Source organism: Bactrocera latifrons, unplaced genomic scaffold (assembly GCF_001853355.1).
Source record: "Bactrocera latifrons isolate USDA-ARS-PBARC rearing strain unplaced genomic scaffold, ASM185335v1 scaffold_3, whole genome shotgun sequence".
Classification (NCBI taxonomy): Eukaryota; Metazoa; Arthropoda; class Insecta; order Diptera; family Tephritidae; genus Bactrocera; species Bactrocera latifrons.
Window position 1 is genome coordinate 3299140 of NW_017536629.1, and position 24114 is coordinate 3323253.

A 24114-nucleotide genomic window follows, 5' to 3' on the forward strand; every position below is an offset into this window, starting at 1 on the left:
ATAGTCGTAAATTTCCAGTACCACTGCACGCCGCCCATTCGTTTGCAAAGGCGGAGTCGGCTTATTCAGTAGTCTTATTGCCGCTTATGCCTACATCTGTTCATACGTACATAACTACGTATTTGTACTATAAATAGTTGAGGCAATTTTATTGCCGTCGCCACCAGTCTAAAATCATACTACTTCAGCGACTTTTACCCCTCTGCATTTCCCTTCACTTCAATATTTACGTGCCCTTTGCTGCCTCAGCGCTCTTTGCCATATCGCCCTGCCGCTCTGCATTGGTTGACACGCGGCGGCGCTGTCAAGTAATTGAATTTTATATGCGAGTTGACACTTAAGTGTCGCGCATTCTGCGCATTTAAAATCTGCCATAAATGCCACAAATTGTACTTCTTGGTAGCATTTACGAGCTATTAGCGCTACTTGAATGCGAGTGCGAGTGATAGCTGTGTTGAGAGATGGAGATGTGTTTGAAAAAGGGGCGCGCGATTTGTCAGTTGCGGTGAAGTTTACCGGCTTATACTTAAGTATAGAATATGATTTCATTTGATCCCTATATGCTATTTGCATGGCTCAAAAGCATAAGGTATGCGGTTATTAATCTTATTGCTCTCAAAAATATATCTACTCATTTACAAAAATAAATCGATAAAAGTACTTTGTTATCAGCCTCTACGGGTATTTCACCCCTAATTAGTCTGAGTGACTCATATCGTTATCTCACAGTTTCGAAAAATTTAAGGAGTTTAAGGAGTTTATCGAAAGTCGTTGTGGCAGCATTATGTCTGAATGAAATACAATTTTTGTTTCGCTTTGTTCAGGCTTTTCTTTTGCAGCATCAGTTTGTTGTATTGTATAGGATGAGCTATACCGCAGCAAAGTAAGCAATGCGAACGGAAGCAAACTTTTGGGCCACTTTAATCAGTAAGCATTGGACATCAGTCACTAGTTCACCTCTACAAGAGTATGCTCCGGTCTTGTCCGACCGCTTTCGGTCTCTCACTCTTTTTGCTGCAAATGTGTATTGCTTGCCCCTTCAGCTCTCGATATCTATTCCATTCCGCACATGTTGTGATAGATTATACAAGTAACGTTGCAAGATAGGCAGTCTGTTTTTTCTCCAGCTGTTCTTTTGCCATTTCCGTAAACCAATGGTTTCGTTCACATCCTTTTTCTCTTCCCTTTTTCACAAGAGCTTCGTTTTGATGCGGATTGTGACTAGATGTATATCCACTATAATGAATTTCAGACGCGACGACGGAGTCTGTCTCCTCACCGAATTTGCGCTCCTTTCTATGGCCACTGTATCTACTTGTCTCAGTCCTTGTCCCGCCAACGCACTGCATGAACTGCGGTGATGTCAGTCTTTACTCTTGCGACGACATTAAGCAGCTGCCCTTAAATCGCAAACCTTAACTCGTTTGCAAGGGTCGTCAGCATAAGGGGGGTGTCTGATCCGAGGCTGTCTTGATCCTTTCATGAGTGTTTTTTTTTATTTGGCGAGTCCCAAACCCAGCGCACAACCCTTCAGAGGGATAATTTGTCTTCACACTTTAGCTCACCTTCAAACGGATGGTTTTCGGCTACCCAGAGGATACTTGGTCTAAGACCGGAAGTCGTGAGCTGCTTGAGCCATATGTAAAAAAACCGTTTCTGGCCATTCCCAAGTGCATGGCGCTAATCACTTGCGTGGTCTTCTACATAGGGTTCCATCCTCCAGGTTTCATATTGCTAATCTTAAATTATACTCAAATAATTTCAAGTGCCTACATGCTGGGATCGCTTAAAAATTTAACATATTTCTATGTTTATAAAGCTGTATCTTATAATTATTTCGTAATGATGATTTATGTATTAAATATTCAGCTTATTCATAATTTAGATAAGTGAAGTTTATGTAAATAAATAATTCTCGCCATTATTTGCGGCTTTAATTAATACCTAAACTCAAAAATGTCTTAAAACCTATGTCTTAATAACCACTTTTCATTTCTCTCTTTGCAGGCTAATTTTTCTGGTCCCATGGTCGAAGCAAAACAATACAATATACATGATTACATACAGACATCTATATAAAAAATTAACTGAAATTAGCTACAATAATGATTAGAAACTAGTAGTAGTAAGAAATGTTTTTGTAAAATGTAGGCAACAACAAAAATACTATAAATTTTCTGTAAATATGCATGTTATAACGTCAACTTTAGTTTGTTAAGTAAAAAAAAAAAACAAGAAGAAAAACTAAAACTAATACATAAATATACTTTGTATTTCTCAGCTAAAAAAAAAAAATAATACAAAAATGTTGTACTAAAATATGTGCTAAATAAAATAAATTAAAATAAACGATAAAAATAGGAGCAAAAGAAAACACTAAGAATTATGATAAATGGAATCCTGAGAGCAACGTAATACGTAATATAATATAATTAGCAAAATTTCATAAAAAAAAGAAATAATTAATTTTGTCTTGCTTATAACTTTTTTTTATAAAATAACTGTAGTGCAAAGTATGTAAAACATTAAAACTGAGCATAAAATGTAAAAGATGTTATTACGTTTAAGTTACAACAACAAAAAAGTGTTTTCCTTATTTCTAAAATAAAGAAACATATTTTTATTTGTGAAAAAAAAAATAAAAATTAAAATAATTGCAGATAAAATAGTAAGCATAAATAGCGCGATAAATTTAAATGTTAAAAATAATTAAAAAAAAAATGGTTAAAAGTGTTTATAATTTTTCTTTAAGTAGTACAAAATGTAGAACGGCAACGTCATAGCTGTAAAATATAAGCATAAATGTAAGCCAAGCTAAAAAATTACAAAAAATAAAGGATGAATGTTTATTACACTACAAACAAAAAGTATATATACTTGTAAGCCAAGATTTAGCGCGCGCATGCGCAGAGTTAGTTTAAAAGGAAATTCAAATTTATATTAAATATAAATTATTAACTTATGTAGTCGTGCGGCAGACTTTTCAAAAATATATACGTATTAATTACACTGAAGTTTAGTGCGACATGCGACTGTAGTTCTAGCTTGGAAGAGAATCTAACTTAATTTTGTTCAAATATAATTTTTATTTACGAGTCTAATTTATAAAAAACCGCCAGCATGCTGCGTTCAAACGCTTTCGCTATGCTCAGCAAAGTGAGTAGTTGTAGGAGATTTCACAGAAGTAGTAAGAATCATAGAGATCAAAGCGCTCAATGGCCATTTGCTCAATGTCTGTTTCGATTTCGATGTTAGACGTAGTCTAAGGCTATGATATTACGAGAGGGAGTGCTTGGTTGGAAGACTATGCTTAAATCCAACCTTGAAATCTTTTAGCATAGTATGATATATGCAGAATTAGACACTATTTTCAATTCCATACGAAACTGCTTTGGATCTGTCACCAAATCAACTTAAAAAGTCAATTGAATTTTGTTAAAAATTGCTCGCATAGTTAAAGCTACTTTCTCTTAGGTGTCTATTATGAAGAATTATTCAAAGAAATATTGTTATACTTAGCTTGTCAAAGAGACGGAACGTTATGCTTGAAACTGCCTGTGTCTTTTACTGTATGTCCTAATATAAAAAATTTAATTTCTATGAAAATTCTTTCGTTCAGACTTATTGCTTTCAGTAAATCGTGACTATCATTCACGTTAGGTCCATGTGCTTGAGGTAAATTTAACTAATATCTGTTTTTTTTTTTCAATTCAAATGCCACCATTTAGAAACATCACGCAAGGAAATATATGGTGGAAGAAATCTTATGCCGACTTTATATGCCATTTTAAAGTCTCTTTAGGTGCAGATCGGCACAACAAAACTCCACATATGAAGACGGCAACTTACACTAATTTATTATCTTTAAACTAAGGTAATAATCGCCTTCCATGTAAATTTAGAAGAATTTTAAAACACGGGTTTGCTCAAAAATTCATGCAGCGCAATCAATTCGGTGTATATCGTTACCTAAAATGCAAAAGAACGTTTCCATCAAAATAATCGAAATTGAGTTTCTATTGCTTACGATTCATTACATCATATTAAATATATTAAATATATGTAGCATAAAATGTTCAGTTTCAGTCGTCAGATATAACCCATATATATCCGATGTATAATTAATCTATAACTATTTATAAATAATATATAACCATTTTATAACCAAAACTCAAATTTTGTTTCAATACGAGTGATTTCCATTACAACATTTTTCCTTTAGTTTATAACCTATGAAAAGTGATGTTAAGTTATTTTGCATTTTACGTGACGATATGTAGATTTTTACCGAGTATGCTTGACAACGTGTCAAATCATTTTATCGTGTTGTACTAAAAATTGCTAGCAATCAATTTTATGGACTTTAATCAAAAAATATGATTAGTAGTATGCCTGAAAAATATAGCATATATTTAGGAGCTCAGCAAACTTATGGTTTTTTAAGACCAAGATCAGCAAGCCTGGCAGCTTTCAGCTGCTTTGACAGTTTAAAAGAATTAAAAAATAATAATTTCTAAGAACAAAGAGAACGAAAACACCATAGCATAAACCAGTACCCACCAAGAAAAAGCAAACAAGGAAATTCATATATAATAAAGATAATAAAAGGCAAGCACTGAGACACTTTACTTAGTAACAATATCTCTTAATCCGCCTGCAAGCAGTTGGAAAAGAGTTTGTAGTTAGAAAAAACTGCCTGCAATTACAAACACATACATGTAAGATTAAGTTAAATTAAGCGATGAATGTGTGTTTTAAAAGTAAGAAATAAGCTATGAAGAAATCTATAACCAATAAAGTTATATGTGTGTCGCTAAAGCCATAATTAACTCTAAAGAGGACCACTTGAAGTGTCTATGTTAAAATTAGTGATAAATTAAAGATAATATTAATTTATAAAAAAACTTAATAAATTGAAAATAAAATTCCGACAACTTTTGTTTTGGCGTCCTGCAGTAAGCACAAAGCTCCACCCACCCTTGTTGCACATTTTTCTCACAGAATGGTGCTGCTTTCTGAAAAGATATATCTTTAAAAGAACACATATACGTAATAGAGATACAAAATATAGCTTAATTATGAAGCAATAGGTAATAGAGAAAATCTCAGGTGCAGCACAATTTCAGAATAGTTATCCATATATATAATTCGACAGAACATTCATTTGCATTTATTTTTTGAAGATTATCAAATGTTGACCGCGGCTATGTCTCCGATGGTCCTTCCGTTCGGTTCAATTTTCGATGACTCGTGTGAGTATTTTGACTGGGAACTGACGAATGACACCCGTGATGATTTCAGTTCAGATAAAAATCAAAAGGTTTTTGCTAAGTATTTCAAAAAATATTTTAAAATTTAGTGATGTAATTTGTAATTTAATTTTATTAAGTTTTTCCTAAAAGTGCAAAGTGTTTGTAAAACGACAAACAAGCGAGAATTTTGTACATATAAAATATACCTATTAATACAAATGAAATTTGAATAAAAGTCACATTTGAAAAATATATTTTTATTTTTTTAATTTTTTAAATTATATAGTAAAAATGTACCAGTTTAGTATACGATATTCACTGTCGTCTTAGAACTAACATCGTCATACTTACAATGGCAGGTATTTGCAACAAAACAAGAAAAACTTCGCAACTAGAATAGCGTTGAAGGGTATAAAAATATCTTTATCTTGACTTTGATTGGTCAGTTTGTTGGGCAGCACTGTAGTGGCCCAATCTAACCAATATGTTCGGATGTTATAGCAATTCCGTAGATAAATAAGTCGAATTTAGCGGATATAATTTATTTCGAGTTTCCAACATTTTTTGGACATTAATCCATGCCCAATTTTTTGAAAATATGTATCTCCTCAAATGAAAATCACTTTATTACAAAAATTCACCTTCTGTAAAGAGTCAATCAATCGGTCAATTTATGGTCAACAAAATCGGCCTAATGAGCGTACTGAGCGACACCATCACCCACCTTATATGCCGGCATTCATAGCGTTCAGCACGCTGTGAAGAAAATATAGTAGCCGTAGCTGAGTGTATATAAAGACCGTGGAGAGTTGATTCGCAGCAACTCGGATTAACGTACGAAAAGACTTGGCGAATTTTTTTCAACATTTTCGATTGAAAACATACAAAATACCGCTTGTGCAAGAACTAAAGCCACTCGACCTTCGCAAGCCACATCGCTCTAATTCCAAGAAGATCCCAAGTTTTCGAGCTAAATTTTTTCAGCGATGAGCCCCATTTCAGGCTCATTGGATATGTAAACAAACAAAATTGTCGTATTTAAGACAAAGAGTAATCTAAAGAGATTCCAGAGTTGTCATAAATTTCAGAAAAAACAATGATTAGGTGTGGTTTGTGGGCCGGTGAAATCATCGGTCTATATTTCTTCAAACATTATGCCAGTGAAAACGGAACCGTCAATGCTGACCGTTATCGCGCTAAAATAACCAACTAAGTACTTAAGCTCATGATCTCATCAATTAACGGCTTTATTGAGAGAACACTTCGATAGAACAGATAATTATACGTTTTTCGCCGGTCGATCAGCAAGATCATGTAATATCACAACAGTAGACTTTTTCTTGTAGGAATATGTTAAGTCTTAAGTGAATGTGGATAATCCCGCTTCGATTCAGGCTTTGAGAAAAACATCACACGTATCATTCGCCAGTTACCAGTAGAAATGCTCGAACGATTCATAGAAAATTGGACTCAACGGTGGACCATCTGACCGTCATTTGAAAGAGATAATATTGAAAATATAAATGCAAATACAAATAATATTTTTTCGAGTGCTTCTTTATTCAACAGTCCGCAAATATTATCTGCATGGTACGTTTTAATTATATAAGCGATAAAGTTGCTTAATATTAACTACAATGCGTTAAAAGTGGGAAGAAATTGAGACTAATTTTAGATTCCGTCAGAAAATATACTTTTTATAAAAGCGGTCTCCTTTTTAAAACCAAATATAATGCTGGAAAAAAATTTCTTCATAATACTTAACAGTGTTCCGGAGGAAGATTTAAATCCTTAGCTGCACATGACAAATTGAGAGTTGGTAATAAAAGACAGAAAGACGTCATCCATAACCACCACGGTAAAGCTATTGCTTAATCGAACTGAAAAAACTCACATCAACAATCACTATCAAGTAAAATTTCAAGATAAAACTAAAATTCAGAGGTGGTATGTATTTACTAAAAGTATCTAAAGAATAGAAAAAATATATTTTACTTTTTAAATTAATATCAAAATTTGTATGTGGCCTCCGCGCTCCTACTCTTTACGATACGCACTCCACACTTTTCTTCAATATAATGACTGTGCCCAAAAAATAAGGTGACATTTGATTTTAAACTGCGCGCGTCGATGGATTTTTAGAATTATTTTTTTTTTTAGGTTGGTAGTACTGTCAGTCACATTTATGTCAAATTTCATGTCAAAATATTTATTAGTGTTTGAGATACGTGTCGTTTTGTGAGCTGCTAAAGGTGAGTTTTTCGTTTTTTGCGATATCGAAATTTGTTGAGCAAAGAATTTGGATTAAATTTTGTTAACGGAATCAATTTTCTGCTGCGGATGGTGCAGAAAGCCGTTGATGATGAGGCTATGTCTAAAAAAAAAATGTTGGGCCTCAAGCGCGTCAAATCTCTGGTACCGAAAACATTGAATTTTTTGGAAAAAAGGGTCGCATTGAAGTGTGTGAAATGATGCTTTCCGACTACCAGGGTGTCATGAAACACATTATAACTGGCGATGAGACTTGGATCTATGCTTACGACCCCGACAATAGATCAATAGAGCGAAAATCGTGCCAAAAGAGAGCCGAGGTCAAAAAAATCACACCAAAGTCGTTCAAAAATCAAGGTCATGTTGACTGGTTTTTTCGATTATCGTGGTGTTGTGCATTATGAATTTCTTCCAACAACAAGGAATATTATTTGAACGTTATTCGTCGTTTGCGTAACGCTATCCGCCTAAAGAGGCCGGAATTGTGGAAAGACAACTCTTGGTTTTTACACCACGATAATGCACCATCCCATACTGCCCTCGTAATTCGTGATCATTTCTCCAAAAACTCAACCCATATCGTTCGGCAACCACCGTATTCATGTGATCTGGCGCCGTGCGACTTCTGGTTGTTCACCACAAGACTGCTCCGGGTACACCGTTTTTATACGATAAAGGAGATTCAAGCCGCAGCGAAGACGGAACTGAAGGCCATCCCGGAAAGTGACTACAACCAGTGTTTTGAAGATTGGAAAATCCGCTGGTATAAGTGCATTGCATCGGGAGGGGATTGCTTTGAAGGAGATGAAATTTATTTGGAAGAATAAATAATTTTCAAAATAAATACAGTGTCACCTTAATTTTTGTGGACAGTGTATATGTCATAAGTTAAGGTTATATATTTCATATATTTTCTTATATGAAAGTATTTTCTGTGAGCTACTGAAATTTTATGTCTACAAAAATTATTTTGCTATAAAATAGGCCAAACTCACGTCGCATTAACGTATTCAGGAAGCGTATTATAAATAGCGATGATTCTTGGATCTGTGCTTAGGACCCGGAAACAGACGACTAACCGAATATTATGGCTAAGGTGAGTCGAATCTGAAAAAAACCCCTCAAAGCAGGTCAAAAATAATGGCTGCACTCCGAGTTCCTTCCGGCCGGCCAAAATGTCAACAAGGAATACTATTTGAGTGTTATAAAATTAGCCAATTGCAAATGATAACATATTATCAGCCAATGGCAAGCACATTTATTTTAACTATTATAGTAAATCACTTGAAGCTTTCGAGTTCGAATTCGAAGTAGCATGAATAAAAGCTGCTTTTCTCGTACAATAACCGGTAATACTTTGAGTAAACTTGCGGAAAAGTGGTTCAAAGCTGTGATTATTTAGAGCTTTTTGGTTATACATATGTATGTTCAAAGAAGTTGTATACATAATGCTTCCGGTTTAGCGATTTAAGTATGCCAATAATTTTTAAAGGTATATGTTAAAAAAAAACATATAAACATTTTTAAAAAGTATGCTTCTGCCGCAATTCATAAGCATGAAGGAAATTTCATATACTGTATATAGTATATACGTATAAAATTTCGCTACTGTAAACACTAATGCAATTTTTAAGTTTTCGTCCTGAAAATGCGCATCACACACCCATTTAATTTGCCTGAAATATATACTAGCAAAATAATAAATACATATGTATATCTCTTTACCTTTCATTCGTGAGGGAAAATCTGCTTTTTATGTTGAACTGTCGGCTTTTATTCACTAAAGCGGCTTAACCAAATCTAAATACGTATTAATGGTTACTTATGATCTGTTCCGTGCTTTTGGATGTGCATTAGGGTGAGCCATACAGCGTTGGCACTTTACTATTTAGCAATGCAGCATTTCTAAATATATAATAAATTATATACATATACAATCATTTTATAATAATTCTATAGAATAATTTCCTGATACTAATACTACAAAGAATATATTTTTTCCTTGCACAAGTTCATAATTTATGTAACCATATAGCTATGAAACGTACCCTATATAGCCACAAAGCCCTTTGGAAAAGGCTTACGGTGATTTAATTTTATCAAAAGCACAAGCCAACGAATGGGACAAAGCCGCCAATAATAGTTAAGAGATCGTTGAAGACATAACACGTTCGGGAAGACCTCTTGAATGGATGAAAATATTAAAAAATTGAAAGACATAGTGTTTGAAAATAGCCAGACATGTGATACACAGATGGAAAGAGTGCCATGAAGGCCCACAAAATGTGAAAAATCTTTCGGGGACTTGAAAAATCGTTGGAATAAGTGTATTACATTTGGTGGATACTATTTTGTAGGTGACAGAGTAGTGATAAATAATTAAATAGTTTCCAATTCCGGGTACTTATTTGTCGTAATTTATTTATATTTGGTAGTCGAAAAAGCCTTTCGTATTTTATCAATAATGTCGTTGTAGTCGTACCTTTAGTGTTACCAATCACGTTGTGTCATACTATATAGTATATATTGTAGAGGCGAGAGAAGCTTCATTCAACTAAAAAAAAATAAATTTGGGGAAGTTGGAAAAACGTTACAGCTGTTCAAAGATGAGTGAAAATAATGTTTATTTATTTATCATCAAAAATAAAAAAAAAAAACAAGAAAAAACGTTAACTTCAGTTGCACCGAAGCTAAATACCCTTCACAGGTGCATTTCTGTTAGTAATTATGTGTTCAGTTTGTATGGAAGCTATATGCTATAGTAATCTGATCTGAGAATTTTTTTCGGATATTATATTATTACCCTAAGCAGTAATCCATGTCAAGTTTCGTGAAGATACCACGTCAAATGTGAAAATTTTCCATACAAGAACTTGATTCCGATCGTTCAGTTTGTATGGCAGCTATATGCTATAGTGGTTCGATATCGACAGTTCCGACAAATGAGCAGCTTCTGAAGAGAAAATTACGTTTCCAAAATTTCAAAACGATATCTTAAAAACTGGCAGACAGACGGACATGGCTAAATCGACTCAGCTCGACATACTGATCATTTATATATATWCTTTATAGGGTCTCCGACCCTTCCTTCTGGGTGTTACAAACTTCGTGACAAACTTAATATATCCTGTTCAGGGTATAAAAATAAGTTGAATTTTTGATTAGAAATACGAAAAGACTTTGTCGACTGCCCAATATAATAATTGTATATGGATATATTCTTACCGCTTTGTATTAATAGATCAAAGTAAACAAATAAATATTCAGCAGCATAATTTGAACCACCTTAATGCAAGCACATGCGGTTGTATTCACTTCATATATGACACTTAAGCTCACACACTCCCGCAACAGGTATTTTCCCCATTTCGCTTTGGCTTACAATTCGAGCATGAATTTTCGCAACGTTTTCACATATTCAAAATCGAGATAAATACATAAGCACACTTTTTTGCTGGTGTATGTTTGCGTGCATAGCGCAAATGATGCTACAGCGCTCAAAGTTGGTGCAGATTAAGTTGATTTTGAGGTAAGCATGGCTCAGAGCACAGGATTTTGCAAGTATTGGAAAAACATACTTAACAACCACAGAGGAAAAAAATGCGATTTCAACTTCAGCCTACAAATAATAACCAAATTTCAGGTAGCCACGGCAATTATACGCACAGTAGAGCATTATACTGCAATAACTGACTGCCGCACACGTTTCTTCTTGTTATTATTATGATTCGTTTAATATCCTTTCAGCAGAAAAGCTCAAAGGAATGTGAATGCATTGTTAGCACATTTAATACACTTTAATATAGTGTCTCAATCTTGCCACGTAACTCTTCCTGCTTAAGCTCAACGACACGTTTTAATTCTTCTCTTTCTCTTTCTCTTCTTTTCTATTTTTGTTTTGTTTTTTCAATCAAACGCCATAAAGATTGCGCCGCATTTGGCCAATAGCTATTGTGGGCAGCTGCTGATGCCTATCACAGTCGGAGTAAATGTAACTCACGTTTTTTATTTTAATGTGTGCCAACAACAACAATGGCAACAGCAGCAGCGTTGTAATGGAATTCCCAGTTGGAAAGCGCAGTCGGAATTAATGCAGAGCGGCAGCATTGGCAAACTCAATCGCGTCTGCATTTATTGCTGACAATTTGCATAATTTGAGTAACGGATGGAGTTGAAAAAAGCCGAGCAGCGTTAGCAATAGATATAAGCGTAAGCAGCAATGACTACAGACACTTGCGTAATGGTAACTGAAGCACGAACACTTGCAGCAAGAGGATGGGAAAGCTGCTGCTGCTGCTGCTGATAATTTATACAACTTGATGTACAAATAAGCATGTGCGCATATGACTGTGCAAAGTAGGTGTGAAGTGTAAAAATATTATGTATCGCCTTAAGTATATGCTAAGTTAGATAATTTCATACAGGGTGGCGGAATTTTTTTAAATTTAATTGGTTATTAATTGCTAGCACATATTTCAGATTTTTTTTTTCATAATAAATAATTTTTAATGCCTAAAATGGCATTATGTTAGAGGAACTAGGGCTGATTGTCGAGACGGGAATTATATTTCGAATGAAAGAGACAATGGCAGAAGTTTTTAAAGGATCTAATGTAACCAAAAAGCGTTTTGAGCCCATTATTAACTGTTTATGCGATTCAACTTGATTCCAACTAGTTCACCTGGACGGGTGCTTATATGTGATCTTGATCGTGACAGAAAAATAGAAAAGAAAGAATTGTGACAATTGTAACTCGATTTTTCAAACAACTTTTACAATTTTCTTCGCTTTGTAATCGGCTAAGGGGTCCCTAAATTTTGTCTCATTATCACTTGCAGGCAAACAAAAAACAAAAATCGCTCTTTTAAATTCCTTTCATTTCTTTTTAAATTTTTCGGTTTTTTTTTTTAATTTTTTTGATTTACTAACTAAATAACAATAATATGCATTTATTAAACGCCAACTTATTTTAAAAAATTCGTTTTTCCTTGACCCCATAGTCGACCTCGAGTAAAACCTCCACAAAAAGTGTCTGCCGGTGAGAAAGATTTTTTCTGCTTAAAATAAAATCAAACCCCATAATAATTTATTATTATAATTGATAAATATAAAAACAAATAAATCACAAAACTTTAAATTTTGACAAAATGGCGGCCGCCCAAAAGTTTCTAATGCTTTCACCTGTAACTGATAAATATTCCAAAACTCAGTTAAATAGTTTTCATAATACGAAAATGTCTCCGAAATTATTTGCCAGATGAACTGCGAACTTTCGGAAGCTATTTTCAAATAAATGTTAATTCGGAATAATGCCAAAAAAAATTAACAAGTGCATTCAACTATAACTCCTTAATACCTTTAGAAATAAGAAAAGGCAACTTTACTGAGGTCACGGGCTCCCAGTTCTGAGGCTGTGCATGCTATGAGCAAAAAGTAGTAAGATTTTAATAATATTTTTAAAATTCCTAATTTATGATTCAAACTCTATGTAGTCCCCCTTGGCCACAATACACTTGTGATAACGCTTTTTTCCAATCTTCGAAACAATTATTTAATCCCACTTCCAGAATACCATCACTGTCTTCACGGTTTCCCCGGAGCGGTAGTTTGAGTTTACTGAATAGACAGAAGCCAAACGAGGATAAATTAGGTGCATACGGTGGTTGAAAACTTGGCGAAAAATTAAGGAAAAATCAATGCAATACTTTGACGTGGTTTTATCGGCTTCCGTTCACCATTGCCACGGCAAAGCAAGATCCAAGATTCATTGCTAGTAGTAATACCTGTCATCACATCCTGGTAGTCGGAAAGCATTGCTTCACTGACGTTAAGGCGAGGCTCGAGCTCGACCGATCTTTAAAAATAGTTTCTACTAATCCTTCCGATATTCCAACCATACCAGTGAGACCTCTCACAGTTAATTGTCGATTATCAGGCACAAATTCCTTCATTTTATTGATGCGTTGATCATTTGTTGATTAAATTTATTTTACCTACTTCAAACAATTGCCCTTTTAAATACAAGAATATTTCTTACCTATTCCTATAAGATGAAAAAGTATTTTAGCCGTCTTACTACCCTGTATAGCAAGACCACCAACAGTAAAAACTATCCAAACGATGCAGCGTATGATATATGCAGCGATGCAGATATCCTTTGAAATACATAAACAAATATACTAACAACTAAGCTTAAGAGAAGCATTAAGCGTTGTGCAAGAAAAGACACATAGCTGAGGCCATATATAAACGCACAAATACATATGCAAATACCATCTCATAAATATATATGGTGACATATAAAATGGCCAAAGGAAGACCGAACAATTTTCATACTTCTTGATTATGTTAATGCCTGGCGCTGACGCTGTCAACGACACACGCTGCTGCTGCCACCGCCTGACTGCAGAGGCTGACTGGCCGTTTAATGCTGACTTCTTAGTGATTCTCTATTTACTAACAGAGTGTTTGCTTTGAGTTTGCCACCTTTGCATGAATCCATGGTCACGGCTTACTTACTTAAGTAAAATGTTTTCTCGCTAGTCCAGTTTAATGCGCGCTACAGTAAGTGTGGCGATGGCGGTAGTTGCGGTAGTGGCCACGGCTGTGGTGGTGGAGTAACGGCGCTAATGCGAATCAACAATACATAAGACTATATGTAAGCATAAGAAGAATACGAAGAGGAGGAGATGGCAACTAGCGCTCAACTTACAACGTGCCGTGTTATATCCTTCTTTATTGTATGTCTGTATACATGCATGTTTCTATGAAATGATTATGGAACTTGCATGGGTGTGCAGATGCGTGAGCAGCCATAACGCGTGCGTGTATGTGTGCGCGTGTGAATTTGCCATAAATTTCAGGTATGACAGCAGCAACTGGATCCCGTGCGACAACCGGCAGCAGCAACAGACGACAGCACACGAGCACACGCACATCCACGTACATGCACAAATAAACAATAGTCTAAGTAAGTGACAACAAAAGCGCATAGAGTAAAGTAGCTTTGGTAACAATAAATAAATAAATAAGTTGAAAGTCAGCCCGTTAATGCTGTTGCGTTTCCATCTCAAATATCATTATTGTTTCTTTTCGAATTGTTGTTGGCACTTATTCTATTTGCCTTTTATTCATAGTACTATGCAGCTAGACGCAGGTTTCTCACAAGCAACTAGGAAAATTGCATTTTCTTCTGTGAAATGTGTGCGTGCTAGTGCGTTCCAACTAGCATTTAATATGAAATAGATATACATTTATATATTTTTAGAAATATATATATATATATATATAGAGTATTTCAATAATATTCCTTCAAGAGCGTGGAAAGTTTGGCTAACAGCTGAGTTATATTTTTTATTAAAAACACAAAACATATTTTTACTTTGCTTGTTTATATTTTGCAGAAGCATCTTTTTTAATAAATTAGTTTAAGTAATTGCTATTATCCAAAAATCTTATAAAATCTCTATGATAGATACGTAGATGCGAGTTTTAAAACAACATATCTTAAGAAATATACATTGTTATTGAATCTGTCGAAATACTTCAAAGACTGTATCCTTGCCTTGAACAATAATCTCTGCAAATTTTTGTGAAGATACACTTCCATGGAGGATAGAGGTGTTTGATGGCTCAGCTGTATGAGAGCAATATGATATATTAGTCCAATACGAATAATTTCTTCAGATATTACATCATTTCTTTGAGCAATAACTTATACCAAATTTCATGATGACATCTTTGTTAATTAATAAATTTTCCATACAAAAATCTGAGTTTGACCTTTCAATTTGTAAGGCAGCTCTAGTGATCCAATATCGTCCGACAAGCAGCAAAATAACGTGACTAGTTCGCAAATATACTGGCTGACAGACATACTTACTTCTCGAAAAAGACTCAGCTCGTCACGCTGATCATTTGAATGTATATATGTACTTAAGGCTATGAACATTACATCTTACAGAACATTTAAACTTAAATTAGAATTATAAAATTATAAAAATTAAAATTAAACAAATATAAGGCTTACCTAAAAAATCGAATTAAGGGTAGAGCTTTCTCAGAAATTGAATTTAAGTCAGGCACAGCACGTTCGCACCAGTAACTAGAATTAAGCCAGGCCTCAACAATAACAAAAATCTTAAAATCCAAACGTGAATAAAATGTACGAATAATATTTAATTTAGACTTAATACCATTTAGATTTTGATAGTAATCCTTGAAACAAGAGCAATTAGGGAAGGGTGCAGAAAACGGAAAAGCAAAATAATAACTAATAGGGGCAATCACCAGTTCGCAACGTTATTTTCCCCTCACTTTAGGAAAATGTTAAAAGAACGCAACTTGATGGCGGAAGGTCATACTAAAGAAGAAAAACCAGCATTAAAAGTTGGAAACACACCCAACTTAAAAGTTACCCTCCTAAGATTGTTAATATTCGTGTGCTGTTTCATTAGTTCATAGCATAAAATATGTTGTCTATCAACATTAGCTTCTTGAACAACGAAAGATATAACATTTTCCTTAGTTCGAGAGTACTTGGATATGACAACATGAACATTGTCATTAACAACAACCACTGTTGAAGCAGCTAGAGATTTTTTCTTCCTAGTGCTCACTGTTGATTTCAAGTGTTGTTTTAGCAGTAATTGAAGTTGAAGAGTTTGAATAAACAAAATCACCCACGACATCATCAAAGGCAGCAGATTGGGCAGCATTAACAGGGATATTGATACGATCTGGCTTAGCAGCAGCAATTGCGCTGTTATTGGTACTGGCTTTCGAGTGAGCGTTAACATTTCTAACAACGGCCTCAGTATATGTACAAGCGAATTGAGGAGCAGTGGTAGCGGCTGCAGGTAAAGAGATAATCGAAACTGACACATTCTTAGCAGAAACAGAAACATCAAAGTTGCTCCGAGTAATATTTATACCAACAACAGTAGAAATAGTGATAGTAGAGTTGGTAGTAGATGTAGCGGCAAAGAAGCTGTTGTCGGATAATTTATTTCGAACATCGCAGATCTATAACTTCAATTCGTAAATAATGAGAGCGCCTTCGAGTTTACACTCTTCAGTAAAGTAAAATAAGGAACGAGAGAATTTAGCAACCAATTTATCTTGGTAAAGTAATGATGCTCCAAAAGAGGTTCGGTTGATTCATTTTATGACTGATCAGTACTTTGTTGGTGCAAATGTATTGTGCAGGTGCTGAGAGGTTGAGCATTACCCACTGTTAGCGCCGCAGGCAGCTAACGTATTAAATTTCTCCCAACTACAGCACAAACTTTGAAATAAAATTACTTTTTAGATTTAGGCAAAAAATCTACGTCAGCCAGTAAAAAATTGACACGGGGCAGATGAAAAAACTCGTTGCACTTGTAGCAGTTAATCTTAGGCTGAGCGCGATCCACACTTAGTCCACAAATACACGCCATAAAAAGAAAATAGAATTTAAATTAAGAAGCAAAAATGAACACATCCACTCACTGTGGCAACTGAATTTATAGTATACAGCATAGAATCTGCTACATTACCGTTTGGAAGTTACAAATATCCTAAAATACTATATGCCTGTTCAAGGTATAAAGAAAAATTATTTCAATATAAAATAGCGGCATCTAGGCATTTTTAAATACAAATTTTCTCGGGTGTCTGTATTCGAAGATTATGCTAGATACTCGCGCCATCTGCTAAAAAATTAAGACAATCAAGACAAAAAATGTGAGGCTTAGGACTCCAACGTGTTTATACACCATGATATGTTAGTCAAATTCAGATTTTCTTTTCGATTTTCTGTAAAACTATTGTTAAAAACATTGGCATACCTTAATGAATCATCAATTATCAAATGCTTCTTGAATCAGAAGAGAAATTGGTATTTAAGTTTAGGAAGTACTTTAATCCAGATTCCCAAATTACGCGTGTTTTAGGAAATTGATAAAGAATTCGTTTAAAACTTTTATTATCCACTTTTATCACATGTTTTTTTATATTTGAAGAGTATAACAAATTACTAAAAAGAATTGATTGAATTAAAATTCGTTGTAATGTTCACCATTGTGGTTGTCTGAGAAATAAAATAATAATGGTTTCTTGATAAGTACGAATGTCGCCATTTCAAGAAGGTACATAACTGAAAACAAAATGATTTTCATAAAATTACTGCTATACAAAAAGGAAGGTAATATTTTTCACTGACTTTTAACTTTGTCGAATTTGTTAAAAAAATTAAAAATTTCACTTTTTGTTGCTTCATATGATGTAGCGATATCTAAAAACTACTCATATCATATTTCAATTAAATCGGTTAATTAGAGCTTGAGAAGTTCTAAGTTTAGGCCATAGCCCAAACCAATCTAGCTGAAACGGATATATCTTTGGAAACAATTTGAATTATGTCAGGGAGATGTTTTTGATTATCTAAACTATCGAATTACAAAAAATATTCCTTGTTTTTTAATTTCTGGACTATTATATGCCTCTACAAATCGGTTAAGGAGGCTCACTGATTAAGAAACAAAAACCTCAAAATTCGAGACTTTAAGCTGTTCGAAACTATTTTTTTTTTTAATTTTTTATCATACAGATGCGGAACTTGTATCTAATTTATTCTTACTTATCATTCCATTCACTCGATTATACTGCTACTTATAAGAAATTACTTTTAAAAAATGTATTATATTTCTTCCGAAAATTTTTTTAGTCGAAAAGTTCAATAAAATTTAAATCCTTATTAGCATTCTCAATACTTTTGCTTAACCTATACAAAATTGCAATAATCAAGTAAACAATTTTTCTATTGCTCCAACTTCTACTAAACAGAGCGGCATTATAGCAGCTACCGTGCTATCAGTGCTGCTTCTCTTAACACGAAGCAACAATTTGTTGCTTTATGTCCACACAGAAAGCAACAGTCTCTGCTTACACAACAACAATGATGAAACAACAACAAGTCAAACTAAGCAATGCCAATNATTTGTTGCTTTATGTCCACACAGAAAGCAACAGTCTCTGCTTACACAACAACAATGATGAAACAACAACAAGTCAAACTAAGCAATGCCAATGTCGTGAGCGCAAGTTTCACTCGCAGTTTGCGCATATTGATGGGTTCACACAAACGCAAGCATACACACACGCGTGCACATTTCTAAGCCGGCGCTAAAGAGTGAACGAAAGCTTTGCATATCAACAATTTTGGTGAAAAGCTGCAATGCAAAAGTGTGTCTAACTGAAGATACCCGGTCACAACACATAACACGCACACACACACACACACATATGCGTACAGTCAATCAATGGAGTACGCTGCTAGACGTATACGCCAAATGTGATGAGCGTGTGAAAGCATAAAATCGGCTGAAAATCATTATTAAGCGCGCAAGCTGATTTTGGCGTTATTTGCAGTTGTTTTTGGTTTTGTGTGTTTTTTCTTTTCTAAATACATTCGATGGCAAAGCACCTTCCGATATCACTCATACGCCCTGCCCGCTTATTTAGCGCACAGCAAACGCATAAAAGTATGCTTCGAAAAGCGTATTTCACCATGCGTAAAACTCACCACACGCAGTTGCTGGCGTTCGCTGTCGCCGCAACGGCATTTGACGACTGCATGCGATTGCTGCGGACTTCAGTTGGTAATTTACGCTCGAGCCGCACGGACTTGTGGACGCCGCGTGTGAACTTTGCAAACAAAACCGCAGCTAAAGCTACAGCAAGAGTCAGAGCATTAGCTACAGGAAGAGCAGCAGTAATAGCAATACAACTGCTGCAGCAGCAGTGAAGTTTTGAGTGAGTTGCAGTTGAAACGGCGTACAAACAGTCGCTTATTTAGACTGCTGCCGCTATTTCTTTGCGTTTATATGCGTGTATTATACAACGGTATTTACTTTTCGGTGTATGTGTGTAGCTGGGTTTGTTGTTAGTTGACCGTAGCAGCTGTTGCAAGTCATTAACCACAAAAGCTGGACATACATACTTATATGTATATGCTAGTATGTCCATATGTATATATGTGTGTGTATAAGTAGCGAATTAAACTGCAGGCATTCGCTCAAAACGACCGCCAATTACAGTATGCGCGCATTGAACTACACACACACACACACACAAACACACACTCACACGAAACAACAAGAAATTGATTGACTTATCCGCAACGCTGTAAAAAGATAGTTTAACGGTTTTATTGCCATTTTTGCGTTTACGAGTCAACATATCATTCGCACTGTGTGTACACGCATGAGCGACTCAATAAAGTGAACAGGTCTTTTGTGCGCACAGCATATGCTACCCAGCCGAAAATAAGAACCACAAATCACTACCTAAAAAGTGTGATATTTTTCGAGAAATCTTTAAGAGTGTATACCGTTAAAGCGTGACTCTAAGCCTGCAAATCAACAATAAAGCACAGTGACTTTCATGTCGCTCATTTGTGTTGTAAGTTTTCAATTACATTAACGCGATTCAATTAGTGGCAAGCAAAGACAACAGCGCAGCGGGCAAAACGTGCTCAAAGTAAACGAAAAAAAAAAAGTGAACAATAAAAAAGTGTGCGAAGAAAACCGTCTCGCAAAAGTTATGAACAAAACTGAAAACTCGCAAGAAATAACGGATTACATAAACACTCGCGCAAAAAGCATTAATTTCGCTGTAACCCCAGCAGCAGCCGTCTAATTAGAAGCAACGGCGCGTCCGTCAGTCGCCAGCCGACGCCAGCCAGACCGCAGCAGTTGTAACCGGAAACACAGCGGTGCAAGGCTGCAACCGAAGTGACACCAAAAAAGCCAACAAATCAGGCACATCAGTCGCGTTTGAGTTAGCATCGCTTCGCGTACAAAAAGGAATTCTCATCGGCGCACAAGTGGAAGATGATAAGTAAGTGAGTCAGTGAAACAGTGAGTGAGTAGCGAGCGTGCGAGCTTTGTGAAAATTTATTAACATCCTTTAAGTCGTGCTGCGCGCTCTCGCCGATTTTATTGCCTCACATTGCTGACTTTTGCGTGCTATTTGGCTTTTTGTTGTTGTTGTAATTTAGCCCTTAACGCTTTATAGCCACTTTCGCCGCAAGTACCCTAAAAAGCACACGCACAGTTTTATCACGCTAATAATTAAAGTTAGCGTTAAAAGTTGATGCTTAGCTGTGTATTTGCTATAGTGTGCGGCATTTAATAGTTTTTTTTTTACATTTACAGCGATGCATTAAAGTCATTAGTTGAAAGGGTAATACGGAAATGGATATTTTAATTAAAAAAAAAAATAGCTTGAAATTTTATTTTTGAATTTGAGTAGTTAAGAGTTAGTAGAGTTATTAGAGAGTTAGGCGGTTGCGTATCTTCGCTGTTTCGCAGAGTCTACGCTGGGACTTCGGAGCGTACGCACGTCTTAAACACTGGGGACATATCTTCCTCACTGGCATGAACTTCTACATATTGTTCCATCCAGTAGTAGTAGAGTTTCCACTATTTCATTTTATTATATTAGAAACTTGTATGAGTTAATCTGTGTTGCTTTCAATTACTATTTTAACTGATGTTTTCTCCTTTTTGCTTCAATGTTATCTAATGGAGCTTAATTTTACTAAAGAACTCGATAAACCGTATTTTCAATAACTTCTAATTTCATTCAATTCTTTTTTGTTTTTTTTTGCATTGAAATAATATTATATTAAACCTGAATTATTTACTTTTGGAACAGCCAAATAACCTCTCTCCCTACTTTTTTACCTTCAGTTCTACAACATTCTCACCTATGGCACCAATACATTGTTATATCTTTTCTCCAGTTATTGCATCTATATTCCAAAGTATTTTATTTATTTTATCTAACTAAATTGTATGCAAAAATCAAGCTTTGCTTTTTGTGTGCCAGAATTTAACTATCACATAGTAGTAGGGCACGATATTGATTAAAAATTTGGCGAAAAACTCAAAGTATGCAATGGTGCATTATGTTATTGAAAAATTCTGGCCTCTCTTTACAAATAGCTGAAATGATAATCCTAGAAAATTGTCAACATAAGCTTTATTTTGCCTGGTTTGACTTAGGGTTTTCAGCTTTGGCCCACCTTTACCACGTTTGTTTCCGGATGTAAGCATATATCCAAGACTCCTTGCTGGTAATATACGTTTTATTACATCCCGGTAATCAAAAGGTATATTTTTACAGACCTTAACGCGTTGTTGTTTTTCGAACAAATTTAGTAATTCTTGAACCAATTGTGCTTTCACTTTTCTTAACCTCAAATAATCTTTCAAAATGGCTTTGATTGATTCTTCCGATTTTTCAACGATGCATGTAAAATCTTTGACTTGTAATCGTCGAGTCTCAAGTACCAATTCCTTTATTTTTTTTCATTGACGTATTGATCATTAGTTGATGTGGATGGCCGTCCTGGACGTGGTTCGTCGTCAACGCTTTCTCGGCCCTCTTTGAAAATTATTATCAACGAAGACCTTTCCCAACAACTTGATCGTTTCCGCATCAAAACCTTGATTCCGCAAACAAAATTTAATGGAACCTATTTGTTGAATAATTTGACTCATCGTAAAAATCGCCGAATGAACTTTTTGTACTTCAAAACGACAAGTGTATGCTAAATACTAATGATTATTTTGATTTGAAATTTGGCACACACTCACGCAAATCTAGAAAAGCAATATTAAAGTAAATTAAAAGGTCTTACAATTTTTTACCTACACCAGTATTCACTCTTGAATTAATAATATATGAATAAGAACGATATGTTGCATTTCTGAAAAAAGAAGCTTTTCGAAATTAGACCACATCACAAATCATAAAAGCATTTGTTTTTTACATAAATTTTTAAAGAGCATTTGTTTCCATTACTTACCATATGATGAAGTATAGGACGGAGAGTTTGTTTGAAAGTTGATGAATAATAACCACAATAACAAATAGTTACTGTGACTTTTATCTGTAACTTAAGGAGGTTAACTACCTACGCACCTAAAGTTTGGGCCTATTTTTGGCGTTGAATCGCAAAAACACTACATTTTCAGTTTTTATTATTTCAATTAGTTATTCACAAAGTTGAGAGAAAAATATCTCTACTCTTAACAACTCCCAGAGTGGTCCGTTGCTGGTAAAGCGTAGCCTGCTTCTTGGCAATACACAGATTTTTGTTTTAAATAATGTGTACAGCCCGAGTTTTTACTAGACCCTTGCTTTTTGAATATATGAGAATTTGTAAAATGAATATTTAAAACATCTACCAAAACATTTTATTTATAAAAATTCATTGTAGCGAATCAATGCGACAGGCTACTCATACGCCGTGTTGGCCACGTAATTCTTGAACATAATCAAACAGATGAAATAAAAGCACAAATTTTTCAAAAATAAGAAAAAATTAGGTTTGTAATCCAGAAAAAGAAGAGTTTAAAAAAAAAAACAGAAAAGCGTTTCGATTTATGTTCGTTTGCGCGTTAAGATAAATTGCACAATATGTATTATTTGATATGAAATGTTACTGTTGATTATTTAATGTTTGTTTTATAATTTAAAGACATAAATAGTTGAAGTGTTAGATATTTTATTTATGAAACTACTCCGAAACTATTACTCAGATCAACATGAAAATTTAGGAAAATATTCTAGAAGTGTTGTAGAATTTAATAAGACAAGAAAATTGTTTTGAAACTCGTAAACCCATTTAACCCCTTACTGATTCTATATACCAGATAGTAGAAGCAGAAATGCATATAATTCGCAAGCCGTGTAAAGTGCGTGTTTGAAAACATGAGACGAAGTATTTAAATCAATAAAAGTGTAAAAATGATTTTTATATATTGTCTGGAAGAAATTGCACGCAACTCGCCATGAAAAATCAATGTTTCTCATATTTAATGTCCAGAATATTGCGGCACCATTGACTTCCTATGACAACCGCCAAAAAGTTGATGGCATTGACTTTTAAAGTATTAGTAAAAATATTTAACCACAATACAATGCTTAGTGGAATACAAAAGGAAGTTTGATGTACACTGCTTGCTTTGTAAGCAAACTTTTTAAGGCACAGCGAAAATGAAGAAATAATGTCAGATACAGTGGCATGCATTGGCCAGTGGCACATAAACCACATTTATTTTAATTTATTATTTTGGTTTCTTTCTAAATTTTGATATGCGTTGTCTTTTTAAACAACATAATATATAACGAGTAAGGAAGGGCTAAGTTCGGGTGTCACCGAACATTTTATACTCTCGCATGATAAAGTGATAATCGAGATTTCTTTATCCGTCATTTACATATTTTTTTATTTTGCTGTAAAATTAATTAGAWTAGATCAATTTGTGTACTTTGAGTATTGAATTGTACTTTCATTTATTTTAACTGTATTGATTTACCGATATTTTCGGTGAAAAATTACGTTAGGTTAGGTTAATCACTGAGTTCTTCGTGCTCGATATCAGGGACCTTGAAAATTGAAATCGGTCGAGTAGTTCCTGGAACATGGTTTTTGGTCCATAAGTGGGCGACGCCACGCCCATTTTCAGTTTTTAAAAAAAGCCTGGATGAAGCTTCCTTCTGCGATTTCTTCCGTAAAATTTAGTGTTTCTGACGTTTT

General features: G+C 34.7%; 1 protein-coding gene across 4 annotated transcripts in view; it reads left to right on the forward strand.

Moving 5' to 3' along the window:
- Positions 1-2232, forward strand: part of LOC108970465 (forkhead box protein O) — an 85094-nt gene extending 82862 nt beyond the window's left edge. For all 4 annotated transcript variants that reach the window (XM_018935867.1, XM_018935868.1, XM_018935869.1 and 1 more), the window contains one exon: positions 2008-2232. The gene's annotated coding sequence lies outside the window, so the exon portion shown is untranslated. The remainder of the gene's footprint in view (positions 1-2007) is intronic.
- Positions 2233-24114: the final 21882 nt, after the last annotated feature.